Here is an 18,887-nt window from a genome sequence, read left to right as displayed (position 1 = left end):
TACTCATTGACGCAACACACCACGCGCCAGTTGACAGTTGGGACTGTGTGGCGGTTTTTGGCGGGAAAAAGAAAAGGTTGCAAATACAACTTTTAGCAATAGCTAATTGGCTAAAAACATTAAAAAATGTTCAGTTGTTGCTTTGTGCACGTGAATTAAAGCACATTTTCACACAGTTTCCCCTTTGTTGCTGCTTAAAAACCCTCATTTTCCACTTTCCACTTGTGTTGGCTTCAGACCCTTTTTGAAACCAACAAACACACACGGACGCAAAAGCATTGCTCGAGGTAACAGAGGCGTCACGAAGATGAACTCCGATTCATGAAGCGTACACACACACACACACACACACACACACAAACAAACAAACAAACTCGGGTTCTTGGCACAACGGACAAGTGAAAAGTCCAGCTGCAAACCCCCCGAGCTACACTGCAGGCTGGACACACACACACACACACGCACACACACACACACACACACGCACGCACGCACACACACACGCACACACACACAGGATAGCCGTGGCAGGTCAAACAAATCAACAGGGAAATAATAAGAGAACAGAAACCCTCCCCCTGGTTTGACCGGCGTAATGATAATCAATAAACCCTCTCACCTGTCATAACCTAACTGATGGTGATGGTGTGTGTGTCTGTGCGTGTCTGTGTGTGTCTGTGTGTGTGCGTGCTGCTGATACTTCACTAGAAACAGCACAGCATCATATTTTTGTCTGGTTTGAAGACGAATGACCCACCAGTGCGTGGATGATTATATAAACTTGTCATTTCTAGAAAAGATCCCTCCACATGGACCGCAGCTCGGCGGTGAGCGGGGTCGTCCTTCAATCAGAGGATCGGCGGTTCGATCCCCGGCTCCCGCCAGCCCACGTCGGTGTGTCCTTGAGCAAGACGCTCAACCCTGAACCGGCGTATGAACGGTTGATACTATGTGGCTCTTTGAAGCCGCCAATAAACTCCTGGAATACGTTTGCACGTTGAAACGTCAGTTGATCAACATTGCGATGGCGTCCGGGCCAAGTGCACGCTCTCTGTAGCCCCGCCCCCTCCTCGGCGTCTATCTCCCCGTCTCCGTCCACGTCTCTCTCCGCCCGGCGGTCCGTGTTTGATCCGCTCCGCTCGCTGCAGAGCCGAGCGAGCGAGCGAGCGAGCGCCGCCGCACTTTGAGTCCCTGCAGCCTCGCGAGCCTTCAAGTGTCTTAACGGAGGTTTGGTGAGCTGAGCGGAGGAGAAACGAGGCTTCAAGAGTTTATAGAAAGAGAGAGAGAGAGAGAGAGAGAGAGAGAGAGAGAGAGAGAGAGAGAGAGATCAGCCATCTGTTACTATAGTAACAAAAGTTAGCATGTGTCTATATGGAGACCGGAGCGACTGTGAAGACGAAAGGTTTGTTAACTTTAGATATTGCTGCAATCTAATGGGAGGAGACGGGCAATATCTGTGTGATGGCAATAAGTTGCTTGTTAAAAGTCTCTGGGGTCTCAGCTCAGCTGCACGTGTACACAATGTACACAATCTACACAACTGTTGTTCAAACTGTGTGAACTGAGGACTGACTCGTAGTCATGTGTTTTACAGAGAGGGGGTCTACATGTCGGTTATCTATTTCTCAACATGTTTATTGTGTATTTTAATGTATAATACACATTTTATTTGAAAACCTGAAATGTTGTAATGCTCATTTTTCCTTTGCACACACCCCATGAAGCTTTATCTGCAGTGTGAAGTCGTTTCTCGCTCCCATTTTTATCATTTTGGTGAAAGGTGTAAAAGACCACATTTCTAATTAAAAGCAAAAGTACATTTTTAAATTTTTTTTACGTGCATCTACCATTTTATTCATATATTTCATTGCTTTTTTTAACCTTAGACTTTTGGTAAACAAACGTCCATCAACAAAACAGTTTGTCCACACGAGTAAAGTTCTGTTTTCACAAGAGATATGAAAAATTTCCAAAATCGAGATGACATTTTTTAACTTTAGGGCCATATTATCACTTTACACTTTTGCCTTATGACAATGTGAGTTTGTTTGTTTCCTGTTTTATTTTGTAGTCCTTGTCTTGTGTTATTTTGTAGTCCTTACTGTGTCTAATCACCTGCCCCTCCCCAGTGTATTTAAACCCTGTTGTCTCCTGCCCCACTGTTGGATTGTACTGAGTTGTTGCCTTATTATTTTCAACCGTTGCTCTGGTATTTGTAGTCTTTAACCACCATGAAACAAATGGTGCCTCATTATATAGAGAGCTGACAATGTTCTGCAATTTTACCTGTAACGCATGGGTATATAACTCATATGCAAGTGCCTTTAAAAGATGATGTTAAGAAAGTTTGTAAAATTGAGAAAATGACCGTAGTCCCTGAATAAGTGGTGGCTAGTTCGGAAAATTGAATAAATCGGCAGTTTTGGATTGAAGAAGACAATTTTGTTGAATAAAAAACATGTTATTGAAATTATTACAACTTTCTTTTGCTATTCATTTTTGCCTTTGCATAATACTAATGCCATTAGTGTGCAGACATATTGGGTTTAAATGGAATTAAATGTTCATGCAAATGAATGAAGCTTCCATCTATTTGCTCCCGGCCTAAAATGGCCGCTGCATATTTTTGAAGACGTGTGATCGTCCGTCGGTGGAAACTTTGCAGGTCTTACAGGTTTTTTTTTTACAACTCATTTCCCCGCATGAAAGGAAAAGTATATGTTCGCACCACTCTAGCGTTGGGATAAATGTAGCTTTCATTTGTGGGTCCACTTGGCTGGCTTGTTTTGCTGGAGGCAAAGTGCGCCCCACAAACAAGCGCATTACAAAATGAATCCCGGAGGAGCTTTGAAACATCACAGCCTCCATGTATATTTTAATTTATAAAAGACACTTTAAATCAAAAAGGAAAAAAACAATCTTATTTTGGATATTTTCCTAACTTCAGGCCGTTCTTTTGATGAATGTCACAGTGTCACTCCACATGAAACTTTCCCCCGAAACAAACGCAATTAACCGCCGGAGCGCGGTGACACAAATCGGCTTATAACACAATCTTTGCGTGACACATTTTAGTTATTTATCTGACACTCTGCCAAATGTGATTCTCTACAGTTTTTGCCTTCAATTCTCTCAACCTGCTGCAAAAAGCTGCAAATTGGGACGCGGTGGCTTTGAGGGTTAAGATGAGCGAACTAATGAGCAAAAAGGTCGTTTGTTTGATCCCAGGACTCCTTTTTTTTCTAAACGGTGGACGTGGAAACCCGGAGAGAATCTGCGGCGATGCGCCAGCGCTCGGGGCCCCGTGCAGCGCAGCGAGGCCCTTAGTCCTTATGTAAATGTGTGCGGGATGCAGATTTTCATCTTTTGCATGAAATTAAAGTTCATCCTGTCATATCAGGTCAAAGGAACCCAACGTGATCAAACGGCTCTTCCCTGGCCGCCGGGGGATGAACCACCACATGGAATCAAACTCAAAGCGGTTCCTCCTCTGAGATGCGGTGGTTCCAGGAGAAAGATTGTGGAGACCAGGAAGCCATTTCCGAGTCCACTTGAAGGACAATGTTCTGATTCTGGATCCCGTCTAACTGGAGGAAACCAATGGCACTCAAACAATTAGAGTGCTTAACGAAGAAAGAGCTGAGAACCTTGAAGCCTTTTAGAACGACAGTGCGTGGACGTGGTAACCTCCCATCCATCGCCACCAGGTGACTCTCCATCCATCTTGCAAATGTCAAAACGAACGCCTCGTCTTCCCCCCGGCAATCGTGATAAAAGAGCCCAACCTTCGATCGATGGCGGACCACCGGAGTGGAAAAGCTCATCGGGTCGAGGGAGGTCTGAGAAGAGGCCAGCGGGGTGGAGGTGGAGGTGGAGAGGGAACCGTCCAACTCTGGTTTGGACTCCGGCAGGGTCGGGTCTCAGTGACATCAGCACCTCCACACCCTTTGATAAAGATTTAGTGCCGTCACATATTTAATGGGACGAACCGAGATGAATTCACTCAGGATTCGGGGATTTTTATTGGCCACGCCAGCACACCTGATGACACACACACACACGCTGTTGGCTTTGTCCCAGTTGACTCCTCCGTTCCCACACATGGGCACCATTAGCCGCCTCCATTGCCTCCACAGGTTGCCTATAAATCATTGGCGTTCGGGGCGCAACAGGCAGTAATAGAGACAGATTGTCTCTCGCCGGCCGCATTAATGAACTGTTGTTCCTGGAACCGGGACGGCCGGCGGACCGATCGATGGACGCATTGTTTTCTGCACCTTCCGTCCGTTTTGGGCGGCGCACGGGCTCGAGTAATAAGAAAGGGCAACGCAAAAGCCAATCAACGAGTCATCACACGCCGATCTCGGAAGATCTATTAAGAAGGAACGTTTCCGCCTCCGCCCAGGACAACGGCAGGAAAACCCCCGTCGGGCTCCTTCCTGGTTCTCGTTCTCCCGTCTTTGTTTCTTTTTTTATAGACATTAAACCTGTTGGAAAATTCTCCCGCGCCCATTTTAAGTCCCAGCATGCCCCATTCAGACAATCTTTTGGCATAAAAACACATACTTTTTCCAATTTTTTAACCAAACGACACTGTTTTTTGACTGAAACTCCTTCCTAACAGGCCAAGACTTTGTTTTATTGTGATTTTTGTTGCAGATTCTGATTCTTTAGGCCCTAATCTTTCCATAAAGGTGTCTTATTGACGCTCCAGGAGGCATTTCTGGGGAATCTGGCTCATATCATGCTGGATGTTCACAGTTAGATCAAAATATTATATAGTGATTCTTTTTTTGCAGATATACATTTTTTTCCCAAGACTTTGCTGAACAAATACAGACAATAAACACAAGTATATGAATTAATTTGGGGTTCCTACGACGACTCAAACACAAGGAAAAGGATGTCTGGAGACAACGTTGATTCCACAGTTTTCAACGGGTTAATTGACTGAATCTGAAGACGGCGCAAAATATTTAACATCCCACTAAAACATTTATTATAGATTAGAAATGCTGCAATAAGACATCTGGTTTTGTTGAAAGTTGACTGATCTCGGCTGCTTTCCTCATGAAACATTAACCGACGCGTACAAAGACTCACGTTCTCTCTCGTGGATTACGAAACAATCTTTTTTGTTTTTTGCAATGCATTTTGTTTTGAAATATTCATTATGCCTTTTACTCTCACTCTCCGTAACCTCCTCCCCCCTCTCTCTTACCTTTTCCTCCCTCTTTCAAACCCTTCCTCTCCTCCTCTTCCTCCTCTTCCTCTCCTACATCACAGCGTTTCCTTCCTTGTTCTCCAGATGATGAACGACTGGTTGTTCCACTCATCCATCTACTGGGCAGCCTCATCCATCTATCTATGGCCTGCCCCTGCACACACACACACACACACACACACACACACACGCACACACACACACACACACACACACACAACAGCATTAACCCCCCCATACACACATACACACTGAAGGAGAAAAAAATGAAGTCTAATTTGAATGGGCACACACACTCACATGCTCTCTCTCGCTCTCACACACACACACACACACACACACACACACACACACACACACACACAAACACACACACACACACACACACACACACACACTCCCTCAGGTTGTGTCAGTATAGCTTCTGATTAAAGAGCCTCTATAGAAAATCAATACCTCCTTCATTGCAGCCTTACTTCTCTCTTTCTCTCTTTTCTCCACCTCCGTTCATTTCTCTCCATCCAGACCTCCTCCTCTTCCTCTTCCCTCCTCCTCCTCCTCCTCTTCCTCCCCCGTGTGCTTTGTCATAAACGCAACAAGGCGTCTCGCGCCACGTGGCCGCTCGTACACAACGTGACGCAACAGCGCGGGGTCCGCTCGGTTCGATGCAGGAAGTTTCCACCATGAACGCCGTCAGACACCAAGGAGTCAAAACTTTATTGTTATCGGACGTCTGGTGTGAAGAGGACTTTCACCCTGGAGACCTGGGTTAGTATCGTGTGGAACCATTGAGTTACATTGACGCTTTTATCCAAAGCAACTGACAGCTTTGCTTTATTCACCGTAAACACAGCATCAGGGAGCAATTAGGGGTTAAGCGCCTTGCTCAAGGACACATCGACCTGGACCAGCAGAGCCGGGGATCGAACCACCGATCCTCCGATTGAAAGTCAGGCATGCTAACCACTGAGCCACGGGCGCTGCAGGCGCTAGCAAGACCTCAAACTGCGCTTGTGTACAGTGAACATGGAAAAAAAAAAAAAACCTGCGTTGGAGGTTTATTTTGAAAGGACACAAAGTTTATTTTGAAGAACTTGATGAAGAGTCTGGCACTTGGTTTCCGTCCGCCTTGCTCCCCGCCGTGGATTATGGGATCAACACTTAACGAAGAAAATATTAAAAAGTGGGAAAAGGGGGCGGGGCTCACACGCACACACACACAGATGCACACACACGATGACATCACACACACTGGAGGTAGGTTTTGGAAGGTCTGGGGGCGTGTTTAATTTATCCTCTCGGGAGCAGATTAAGGTCTGAGCTGTTAAAAGCTGTCCACCCCGGGCTTGCCTGCTAAAATCACAAGCCCTCCTCCACACTCTGCCTCCGTCCTGATAATGTCCTGCATGCCTCTCACCACATTTAAAGGATGAAATGTGTTGTGGAAATGTGGCTGGAAACTAACGTTCGGCGGCGTTTAGGAAGTCAAAGCTGAAGACGGGGTTTGTTTCTCCTGCAGCTGAAGCTCAGGTTCATATTTCTTTTGTCCTGATGTTAAATCAGAGACGAGCCTCAAAGCTTTGCAGCTGTGTTACATATCTCCCTCCAACCAGCCGCTTCTGTCTCCACTTAGGAATGACACAAATCATCTTTATCCTAACCTCAACCAAACATAAACCTCACCCTAACCTCAGCAACCCTAACCCTTTAACCCCTTAACGAAGCCTAAATCTTACCATAACCTTTACTAAAGCTTATCTTAACCTTAACCAAACCTAAACCTTACCTTAACTCAAACATTACCACAAGTCTTCACCCTGAAATGTAATGATTTACGATACGTTGGTCGCCGTATGGGAAAGCGACTTCCCCCGGACTGATTTGTGTCCTCACAAGAATGGTGAAACACATCCACGTACACACAATATTGCACAGCATGGACCCGTTACAGCAACGTGCAGCATCACTTGAATACAAATGAACGACTTACAAAGGCCTCTCTGCACCGTCTGTTCAATGGAACTTCGATTACACACACAAACACACTGAACCCATGTTGTATGAGCGTGGTGGCCACGCGGGGAAACCTCGGATCCAATTTACTCAAAGGCAAACACATGCTCCAGTGCAACCGTCATCCTAATTTAACCCCCAATCACACACACTGAAGTGGAACCAATGCAAAGACTCTCACACACACACACACACACACAACGCGGATGGATCCGTGTCGGTCTAAGTGAATTGTCATCGGCAGTCGATCCCGCCTCGTCCACCGCTAACAAATTCATCTGCAGTCGGCTCCGATCAAACCACAACTGAGATGGACGTGCGAGGCCTCGCTCATCAGCTGCTTCCTATTCACATCAGCCGAGACACATCTCATTCTAATTCATGTCTAATTCATGTCTAAGGGAGGTTCAGCGAGAAGAAACTTTTTCCACGGATCGTGCATGAACCACAAAGTTCGTAACGCATTTGGTTAAAGGTGCTAAATGCTACATTCGGCGCACCTCCACTGCCTCCGCGTGGCTCTCAACATGGCGGCGGCTGCGGAGGGGTTGCGTGCTTTTTTGGCGGGACGGTCGTCATCCGCTGTAACCGCCGTATGAAACGAAGCGCGAGTACAGACTCACACGCCGGCCCCGGTATATGAAATTGTCGTCGGCAAAAAATAGTTTTTGGAGCTACATCCCCCCAGAAGAAACCCTGGAGTTGTAAATTGAAGCTGCATCACCGCGGTCGAGTGTTTCTCCGAGGGTTTATTGCGAACCATCAACCATCCAAGACAGAGCAACAGCAGCTGTTGCACCAATAGATCATTTTCACCGACAGCAGACTTCAGTGGCAAGAGTTTCATCCGACACAGAGCTGGAGATTCGTGTTGTACGGAAGCTACACAATGGTGACAATGGCGGGCGGAGATTTCTAAATGCGTCGTCTAAGTTGGTATTGTCTTCCTATGTTGTCAGATTACTTGCATGTGTCATTATATAATTCACATTTTTAACAAAATCCCACCTAAATGGAATAACAAGTTGCTAACGAGCAAATATTTTAGCCGTTATTGATGAGAACGGATGCATCCGAGGTATTACGTTAGCTAGAGTGGCTACTTTCCGCGGCTAAAGATTTCTAGCTATAATCGCGAAGTCTGCGCTGTGTGAGAATTGCAGGATTAATCATTTTACAACCTGTTAAACGTGAGCTTTTCATCATTTTGTAATTTCATAGTTGACAATTTAAAAGAAGGTAAGTTTGATTAAACTTCCTCAACTTTTAATTTAATGAACGAACAATCACTAAAACATTTAAAAAAATAAATAAAACTGCAACAAATCCAGTAAACTGTGTCACAGAGAGACTGATGTAAGAATTAGATATTCGACTGATGTAATAATATCCAAGTTGTTGGAATTATTTCATAATTTATTGCTTCGTTTAAAAGGGAAAACTGTTTATTTCATTTAACAAACACACACACACACACACACACACACACACACACACACACACACACACAGCTTGTCAGTCGCCATTAAACAGTGCCGTCAGCTTCTTTGTCATCGCTCTCAACACCCCCGCCCAAACCGAGGCTGGATTATGCGCTAATTAGACCCACACAAACAAACAAACAAACAACAACAACAACAACAGACGAACGGCGCTGACAGGGGGGCTGATGGGAGCTCACAGCCGATGACGGCCCATATTTTAAGAAATCCTTTTTATAGACTTCTTAGCGTGCGGATGAGTTATGCAAACAGTGTCACAGGCAGAAGATAAAGTCAACTTCACACACACACACACACAGACACACACACACACAGACACACACACACACACACACACGCGCGCGCAGACGCACAATGTGTTTAACCTTTTATTCACCCGCCTTTTCTTCAGATGTCTGAAGTGATGACGGAGAACTGGCTCTTGATCTTTGCTAAATGTAGTATTTATTTATTTAAATGTTATTTAAATTCAAATTATTTATTTATTTAGGACGTGTCCTCCTAAGATTATAACCCAACGTTTCCTCCTAAGATTATAACCCAACGTGTCCTCCTAAGATTATAACCCAACGTGTCGTCCTAAGATTATAACCCAACGTGTCCTCCTAAGATTATAACCCAACGTGTCCTCCTCAGATTATAACCCAACAAACAAGGTGTCCTAAGATTATAACCCAACGTGTCCTCCTAAAATTATAACCCAACGTGTCCTCCTAAGATTATAACTCAACGGACAATGTGTCCTCCTAAGATTATAACCCAACGTGTCGTCCTAAGATTATAACCCAACGTGTCCTCCTAAGATTATAACCCAACAAACAAGATGTCCTAGGATTATAACCCAACGTGTCCTCCTAAAATTATAACCCAACGTGTCCTCCTAAGATTATAACCCAATGTGTCCTCCTAAAATTATAACCCAACCTGTCCTCCCAAGATTATAACCCAACAAACAAGGTGTCCTCCTAAGATTATAACCCAACGTGTCGTCCTAAGATTATAACCCAACGTGTCCTCCTAAGATTATAACCCAACGTGTCCGCCTAAGATTATAACCCAACGTGTCCTCCCAAGATTATAACCCAACAAACAAGGTGTCCTCCTAAAATTATAACCCAACGGACAAGGTATCCTCCTAAGATTATAACCCAACGAACAATGTGTCCTCCTAAGATTATAACCCAACGGACAACGTGTCCTCCTAAGATTATAACCCAACGTGTCCTCCCAAGATTATAACCCAACAAACAAGGTGTCCTCCTAAAATTATAACCCAACGGACAAGGTGTCCTCCTAAGATTATAACCCAACGGACAATGTGTCCTCCAAGATTATAACCCAACGGACAACGTGTCCTCCTAAGATTATAACCCAACGTGTCCTCCTAAGATTATAACCCAACGGACAACGTGTCCTCCTAAGATTATAAACCAACGTGTCCTCCTAAGATTATAACCCAACGTGTCCTCCTAAGATTATAACCCAACGTGTCCTCCTAAGATTATAACCCAAGGTGTCCTCCTAAGATTATAACCCAACGTGTCCTCCTAAGATTATAACCCACCAGACATCGTGTCCATCTTCCACAGCGTCTGTCGCCAGGCTGCTTTGGCGACCTGCTTCTGCCTCTGTCTTCCTCTCTCTTTATCTCTTCCTCTCCACTCCCCTGATTGTCTCGCCGCGTTTCTCTCCACCGTCTTTCTTCCCGCGGGCGGAAGGGAAGAGAAACCGCTTCGATAACGGGGGACACGGCGGCGGCTCGGCTCCCAGCCGGCGGCTGCAGACTGGCATTTCAGCTGATTGACACCGCGGGCGGTAAACACTGCGGCACGTGCAGGATGTTAATGGGAACCACAGCCCAGGGACACACACACTGGACTCTGTGTGATTGTGTGTGTGATTGTGTGTGTGTGTGTGTGTGTGTGAGTGATTGGTGGCTACTTTTCAAAATTTGCTTTAAAAGAAAAAGACTTCCATTCTCCATGCTGGCATTCACAAATCATTAAAATTTGCAGTTTTATCTACATTACTACGGGCTATATGTACACCTGTGGACACACACACACACACACACACACACACTTATGTTCTGTGTGTGTGTGTCGGTTTGATTAGTTCTAAACTCCTTTGGATTTGTTTTGTTTTTTAAAAGTCAAATTTTCGTCATTCTTTCAAGCCTCCCGTCACAGTTCAACACATCTGGACGGGACGCGAACTGCAGGTGACGGAGTGAGAGGGTGACAGAGTGAGAGAGTGATGGAGTGACAGAGTGAAGGATGTGTTCACCGCCCGTCCTTCACTCGGTCACCCGCTTCCTTAGTCTGGCTGACATCTTGACTTCCTTCCTGCTTTCGTCGATGTTTTTAGCTTCTCCTTTGACCTTTAGGTTTGTTTTTGCAGTCAATCACAAACACACACACACACACACACACACACACACACACACACACACACACACACACACACACACACACACACACACACAGAGCCCTGGGGTGAAAGATGCTGAATGCTCAGTCAAGTAGAAACAAGGGTGAGACACAGTTTAATCTCTCCCTCTCTTCACCACTTTCTCTTCCCTTTTCTCCCCGTTTTCCTCTTTCTTTTCTATTCTTTACCTCCACCGTTCTCTCCTTTCTCTCTCTCCCCCCTCACACTCTACTCGACTTCACTGCGATATCTCTCATGTTGTACATTCTGCTCGGCGTGGAAACACAAACAGTGAAATATTAATCACACCTAAAAGTTTGACCCGTTCTCTCTGGTTTTGGATATTAATCCCTCAGGATGCAGAAGCTGCAGGTTTTGTTTTCTCTGTGACATTCATGCCGGCTAACGGCGAGATGTGTTTCCTGTTTAAGACTCAAACCCTGAAGGTGGAACTATGTCGTACTTTGCTTTCACTACGATGCTCACAAAGGAGAAGCTCTTGTCTCCAAATAAGAGACAAGTGACAAGTGTGCAGACGTGACAAAGCTGTCGACAAACTGTCAGAGAACACACAAGACTCGTGCTGTGAGGAGCTCGGGGTCCCGCCGTGTCGCCTTTGTGCCGCATTTGCGACACGTCGAGACTTTCGTGACTCTCAGAACCCACAAACAAGATGGCATCTTGTAACCCTGACCTCTCCCAACTCGTCCAAAATGGCCGCTCGACGTCCGATACTGAGGCACCGAGCTAACTAACTAGCGTGGTGTGAAGAACGAGAAAGTCCTCGTGAAGAGTGTGTGGGATGGGTAAAACACACACAGACTTTCACCAAGGAGACCTCTGTTTGTGTCCCATGTGGAACCAAAGTCAACGCTATCACAAATTGCGCAAGAATGGTTGTTTTATTTTTTAACTCAACAAATTTCATTATTATTTTTATCCAAGCCTAACCATCTCGTTTTGTTGTGTTAAAAGTGTGTATTTTATTTTCAAAAGAGACCGTATGCATGTAAAAGAGCATAGACTGGATATAAAGTGTGGTTTTGAAGTCTCGAGTGTGGCATTTTGGCCGTCGCCATCTTGGTTTCTTGGAACCAGAAGTGATTTGAGGGGGCGGAGCTAAGGATGAGACACGATTCACTTTAATGCACTGAAAGAAACCCGCTGAGACAGAAACACGGGGGCGGACACTTCACTCGTAACGATCAGGAACACACACACACACACACATGTTCACACACACACACACACACACACACACAGTATATGTTTATACAGGATCAGCTCTATGCCGTCACGCACAGCTTCGCCTAAATAAAGGCCTGACTAAATACTTTAATGAAGCAATTGGATGCAAAGTCATGACTCTCTGCTTGCTGGTGCACACACACACACACACACACACACACACACACACACACACACACACACACACACACACGAAGAGGAAGAGAACAAGAGGAGAAAGTCAGCCAAGAAGAAGGAAAGAAGGAAGTGAATGAAACAGGATGACTGAGGGTGAAATGTGGGAGGAGCTTTCATCCTGGTCGGTCAAAGTGATTGACAGGTTACTGACATCTCCTGACATGGTCACCATGGAGACAAGAGACAGCAGAGTCCCCATGACATTGTTGACAGTATATTATGGGATGTCACTGCAGTGAACAATACAACAACGGCTGGAATTTAAAGGGCCAGTGCGCCAAATTTACATTCCAATGTCTTACCCTGTTGTCGGCCAGAGGAACGCGTGAGACGTCCCGAGAGAACGAGTCTTTACCTGGGACCTGTGAGAGAGAGAGAGAGAGAGAGAGAGAGAGAGAGAGAGAGAGAGATGACAGTTTCATTATGTATGAATCACCAAAACACTCCGCTTAGTTTCTGGAGAGTGTTTAGTTTTTCTCTTCTTATGGAAGATCGTTTCAAGATTTACACTTCTGTCATTTATAAAACCCGGAGTTCGTGTTTTTATTGTGTCCTCACAAAGACAGCAATGTAAGGTTGCGTGTGTGTGTGTGTGTGTGTGTGTGTGTGTGTAGTACATGCCCTCAACACTGTGAGCATAATGGTGTTCATGTTTACGGCCTGCAGCACAGACGTATTATTATGTTTACAATAAGGATTCTACTGCGACCGGACGTAATTGGAGGAAACCTTTGTTGTGTGTGTGTGTGTGTGTGTGTGTGTGTGTGTGTGTGGATAATGACTGTGTTACCTCCACACTTAATTATATTGAATCTGTGGGTGTTTATAAGTTATACAATGATAAATGGTTGTTAATTCTACACCTTCTGCTTTCCTCTCTCACACCTGCTCTTCGTTCATATATATATATATATATATATATATATATATATATATATATATATATATATATATATAAACACACAAAGGTGTCAGCATGATGGACCATCCCATAATCTTCGATGAGACGAGCTACCCACAATGCACTGCTGCGACTACAAGCGTCTCCAAACCGTTTCGAAACACATCGACTGGAGTTCATCAGTCGGCAGCGACCCGGGACTCGAACCAACGACCCCGACAACAGCGTCCCACACGCGGCGTCTTCCACCCGAGCCCAAACACAGACCAACAAGGACACGGGGCGATGCTGAGAAGAGCGTCGTGTCACAAAGAGAAGTGTTTACTTGTTGTTGTTCCTGATTGTTCTTTTGTCTTCAACATTCAGAGTTCTTCTTTACAAACTCTATTCTTTCTTCTTCTTCTTCTTCTTCTTCTTCTTCTTCTTCTTCTTCTTCTTCTTCTTCTTCTTCTGTTTCTTCCTGAAGCACCTGCCAACACCGCCAGCTTCTCGCCGCAAGAAAAGCTTCTGGTTTTCGAGGTCACAAGTAAATCCCAACAAGCTTGTTCATTTCACCAAGACAACAACAACTAAACAAAAACAACACAATGGACGAGTTTATTCAAGCGAGGAAGAGTAGCGCTCTGGAAAGAGGTCGAAGGAAGGGAGTGTGTGTGTGTGTGTGTGTGTGTGTGTGTGTGTGTGTGTGTTGCTACAGTGCGCATCGAAGCGAGGCAGTGTCAAGTCATATTAAAAAACACACACAGACGCACAAAGAAACACACAATAAAACTGTGTTTCCGTGCTGGTGGAGGGGGTCAGGCCACATCATTATACACTGTCAAAACTACTCAACAGGCTTCAGACGTGAAAGTGAGCTACAAACACTCAGCAGAGTCATTTATTCATTGTTGTGACCTGAGTTAAAGGGTCAAATCATCTAAAATGTACACACACACACACACACACACACACACACACACACACACACACACACACACACACACACACACACACACACACACTTATCTTTACACTCAGATGGTTTTGTTTTGGTGGGATTCAGCGAGACCGCTCATCCTAATTAAACAAAAAGAGGCATTTGTGTTGTTTACAAAGCAGCGATATAATAAAACCATCAAGAACTCGACAATGAAAATATCACTTAAATTGTAACGACAAATTATAATTGTCTTCCTAAATACAAAAAGGGAAATTATGTTGCATAGACAAAAACAAAGTACTTGTGGGTTATTGTTAGTTAGATTTTGGTATAAAAACGTGTTTACTCTCTACCATGAGGTCAAGAGAGAAGTAGAGTCATTAATATATGCTTCTATACAACCAGAGTAGTCGCCCCCTTGTGGTCAGGAGAGAGAATGCAGCTTTAACACATGAAGTGTGTACTTCTATACAACCAGAGGAGTCAAAGGTGGTCAGGAGAAAGAATGTAGCTTTAACACATGAGGCATATACTTCTATGCAACCAGAGGAGCCACCCCTAGTGGTCAGCAGAGAGAATGCAGTTTAACACATGAAGCATAGACTTCTATACAACCAGAGGAGTCGCCCCCTGATGGTCAGGAGAGAGAATGTAGCTTTAACACATGAAGTGTGTACTTCTATACAACCAGAGGAGTCAAAGATGGTCAGGAGAGAGAATGCAGCTTTAACACATGAAGTGTGTACTTCTATACAACCAGAGGAGTCGCCCCCTGGTGATCAGGAGGGAGAATGCAGCTTTAACACATGAATCATAGACTTCTATACAACCAGAGGAATCGCCCCCTGGTGGTCAGGAGAGAGAATGCAGCTTCAACACATGAAGCATAGACTTCTATACAACCAGAGGAGTTGCCCCCTGGTGGTCAGGAGAGAGAAGGCAGCTTCAACACATGAAGAATATACTTCTATACAACCAGAGGAGTTGCCCCCTGGTGGTCAGGAGAGAGAAGGCAGCTTCAACACATGAAGAATATACTTCTATACAACCATAGGAGTCGCCCCCTGGTCAGGAGAGAGAATGTAACGTTTCTACGACTACAACACATGGACTTCGGTGGTGAACAGCCTCTAGTGGACTCCAATGCAGACACAGAGTCACTGCTTGTCTGCCATACACAGTGTTGTGCTCTTTGTGCGGTGCAGGCTAAACACTGGCCCGGCCAGACTAGTATCTGCTTTCCGAGGTGCGTTTAATAATTCATCTCCTTATTTCAACCCGGCTATAAACTAATGTCTCAAACACAACTCGGAACCGGAGGTCCTTTTTTCACTGCCAATAACCCCGTTGCTGTAGAATTAAACTTTCAGCGCGAGGCTTATTACTTATTTAACCGAGGGAAGTTTGTGCTTCACCAAAGAAAGTTTTGTTCAGCATGGACCCAGAGCCCTGGGTCCATGTATCCTCTCGTGGTTTTTATGGTATTTTACAAAAGGTTAACCAGCAACACGTGTCAATTTCTGCTCGTCACATGCAGAAAATAAACGTCTGTCTTCACAGGAAACAAGGTTTAGGATGAAGACATTTGGTTTCAGTGCTTACTGAAACATGGATGCAATAGTCAACGTATCTTCATAAAACGGTTTGTATGATAGCTCACGAAACGTTATTCCTCAGCAACACCTGACAATTTACCCTCAACACATGCATACAGTGTTTTAAGAATATAGTTAGCCTCTTTACAAGAAACAACTTAAAGCTACGAACGCTGGATGACACCAACTGGTCCCAGTTCAACCGCAGTCCTTTAGACTGGGAAGCTCCTGTGGAGCAGTTTGGTTCAGGTCACAATAACCCACATTTTTGGAAACATGCGTCACACAACTGATTTATTGCACGTTAAGGGATGCCACGGGCACATACAAAAAAAGGTTTGGAGTCATTAGTGCATATAGTTTTAATGTTATGAGTATTTAAAAACAAGACACCCCCCCTAAGATGTTAGTTGGTTGGTTTCTCCTCAACGCAATGAGATATCAAAATGCTTCTCACGCAGTCTTGATGATACAACTCCATTCATGATGCACAGCAAGTTTGGTATGAATCGGACCGAGCGTTCTAGGAGAAAAGTGCAAAAAAGTGTTTTTCACAAAATTCAAAATGGCGGAAAATTTTAGTAGGCGGACTTCATGGGTCTAAGAGGCTTTTTTGTAGAGCAGGTGGAGCTGGACATGTGTGACGGTCAATCTGGGCGAGGGGCGTCGCCGGTCCAACTTCTAGGGGGCGCTAGAGAGACTTTTTTTTTTTAACACCTATACTGATGGCTATTTTCACCAGGCCTGACAAGTGCTCCAAATTTAGTGGCTTTTGGGGGATGACAAGTCCCCCAAAAAGCAGTCCAATGTGGAAAAATAGGAATCTGGTATAATAATCAGAAACGGATCAGTTTCTCTGGCTGACGACGTCAGTCGCTCGGACCCTGATTCAGCTTTTGCCGCTTAAGAAAGCGAGGACGTTTTGGAAGTGATATGACCAAAGTCTGATACGATAAGAAAGATTGACAGTATTTATATTCTTGTCCCATCGTCCTGTTGAGATGATATCCAATCAAAAGGTGGCATTTGGAGATGGGCGTTGTCCGAAATTCGGTGTTTTTTGCATCTCAATTGTGGCCTTTACGGTCCTTCCTCTCCCTCTCTCTTTCCTGCTCCCTTTTTTCATTCTCATCCCTCTTCCTCCTTTGTATTTGCACTTCATCTCGCCTTCGTCGATCCTTTTATCTGCTCCATCTGGTCTTTATCACACTCACTTTTCTCTTTTCAACCTTGTTCCTAGTATCCCACATTATCTCTTTAGCACTTTCCTGGTCTTTAACTCTCAGTATCTTATCGACCTTATGTCTCTTCTTCTTCTCACATTTACCATCTTTCCACTTGCTTTTAGTCTCATCTTCATTTCAACCCTCTATCACTGCCGAAAGTCTTCATCTCCTCCCACCTTCTTCTCTCTTCCACCCAGCTTGCCCTGAAGGGCGACGCTTTTTAATTATTTTCCCCTCATTTCTCCAGATCAGCCTCGTGCTTCATCACAACTTGCCCGACCATTTTAAAGTTATTTTCCGTTAAGTAAGCCAGAAGGACGAGGGAGCTTCCGCTGCAATTTGGAATTAAATTGAATTTTTTCAAACCAATTTCGCAACGAAGCCATTAGCGTCTGGAGACCGCCGTATTAACTCCACTTAATGTTCTTAATGTCCGGCTTTGACACTCTGAAATGATCCACCCCCCCTTCCGACAGAATTTCCTGAAGATGAAGGCGAGAGACGGGTGGGCAGCGAGTGAACTTTTGACACCAAAGCGATGGATTATGGGTAATATCTTGGGGTGAAAAGTGAGCGAATGGAAATAAAAGAGATAAAAGGCGAGATAAAAGTGTATTGTTAAAGTGGGTGTGTGAGATACAATCTATGTATAGACATCATGGACTTCTATACAACCAGAGGAGTCGCCCTGTGGTGGTCAGGAGAGAGAATGCAGCTTTAACACATGAGGCATAGACTTCTATACAACCAGAGGAGTCGCCCCCTGGTGGTCAGGAGAGAGAATGCAGCTTTAACACATGAGGCATAGACTTCTATACAACCAGAGAAGTCGCCCCCTGGTGGTCAGGAGAGAGAATGCAGCTTTAACACATGAAGCATAGACTTCTATACAACCAGAGGAGTCGCCCCCTGGTGGTCAGGAGAGAGAATGCAGCTATAACACATGAAGCATAGACTTATATACAACCAGAGGAGTCGCCCCCTAGTGGTCAGGAGAGAGAATGCAGCTTTAACACATGAGGCATAGACTTCTATACAACCAGAGGAGTCACCCCCTGGTGGTCAGGAGAGAGAATGCAGCTTTAACACATGAAGCATAGACTTCTATACAACCAGGAGAGATACTTCCACATTGGCTTCACTATTCAGAACTCAGTGTCTCTTAAACACAAAAGATAAGCTAATGTTTTTATTTCACGACATCCAGCTGGTGTATTCTGTTATTTTTTAATTTATTTTTTTTATCTGTTTGTGTTGTCGCCACTAAACCAATGTCCCCGACTGTGCTTCAAGGTAATATTGAATTCTGCCTCCAACCCGAGGTTTCTGGGTAAGAGGGGGCGGACGGACAGGAAGCGGCGCGTCCCAGGTGGCCGACGAGCTCGTTGGTGTGAATCAATAAATCAAAACACACACACAATGAAACACGGATCCCTGGAGCACAAAAGGGATGAAAGCTACCCGTGTGATTATCTTCCCATTACTGTATATGGTAACCAGAATGGACTCTATGTGTGTGAGTCACTTCATACCCAATCAAGTGTTTCCTGGCAGCACACACACTTAAACGCTGGCTGACCGGAGACACTTTAAAGACGTCAGCTGGCAGCACAAAGACGCGCACGTCTATTTCGATTCTTGAATCTGAG

General features: G+C 44.8%; 1 protein-coding gene across 1 annotated transcript in view; it reads right to left on the bottom strand.

The window, feature by feature from the left end:
• raly (RALY heterogeneous nuclear ribonucleoprotein) overlaps positions 1-18,887 on the bottom strand; it is a 100,841-nt gene that overhangs the window by 59,963 nt on the left and 21,991 nt on the right. The window contains exon 2 of the mRNA XM_068595181.1: positions 12,897-12,956. The gene's annotated coding sequence lies outside the window, so the exon portion shown is untranslated. The remainder of the gene's footprint in view (positions 1-12,896; positions 12,957-18,887) is intronic.

This window comes from Clinocottus analis, unplaced genomic scaffold (genome assembly GCF_023055335.1).
Source record: "Clinocottus analis isolate CAN_PGR_092001 unplaced genomic scaffold, fCliAna1.0.p SCAF_3, whole genome shotgun sequence".
NCBI classification, from domain to species: Eukaryota; Metazoa; Chordata; class Actinopteri; order Perciformes; family Cottidae; genus Clinocottus; species Clinocottus analis.
Note: the sequence above shows the minus strand (reverse complement) of the source record. Positions and strands in the feature narration are given on the sequence as shown.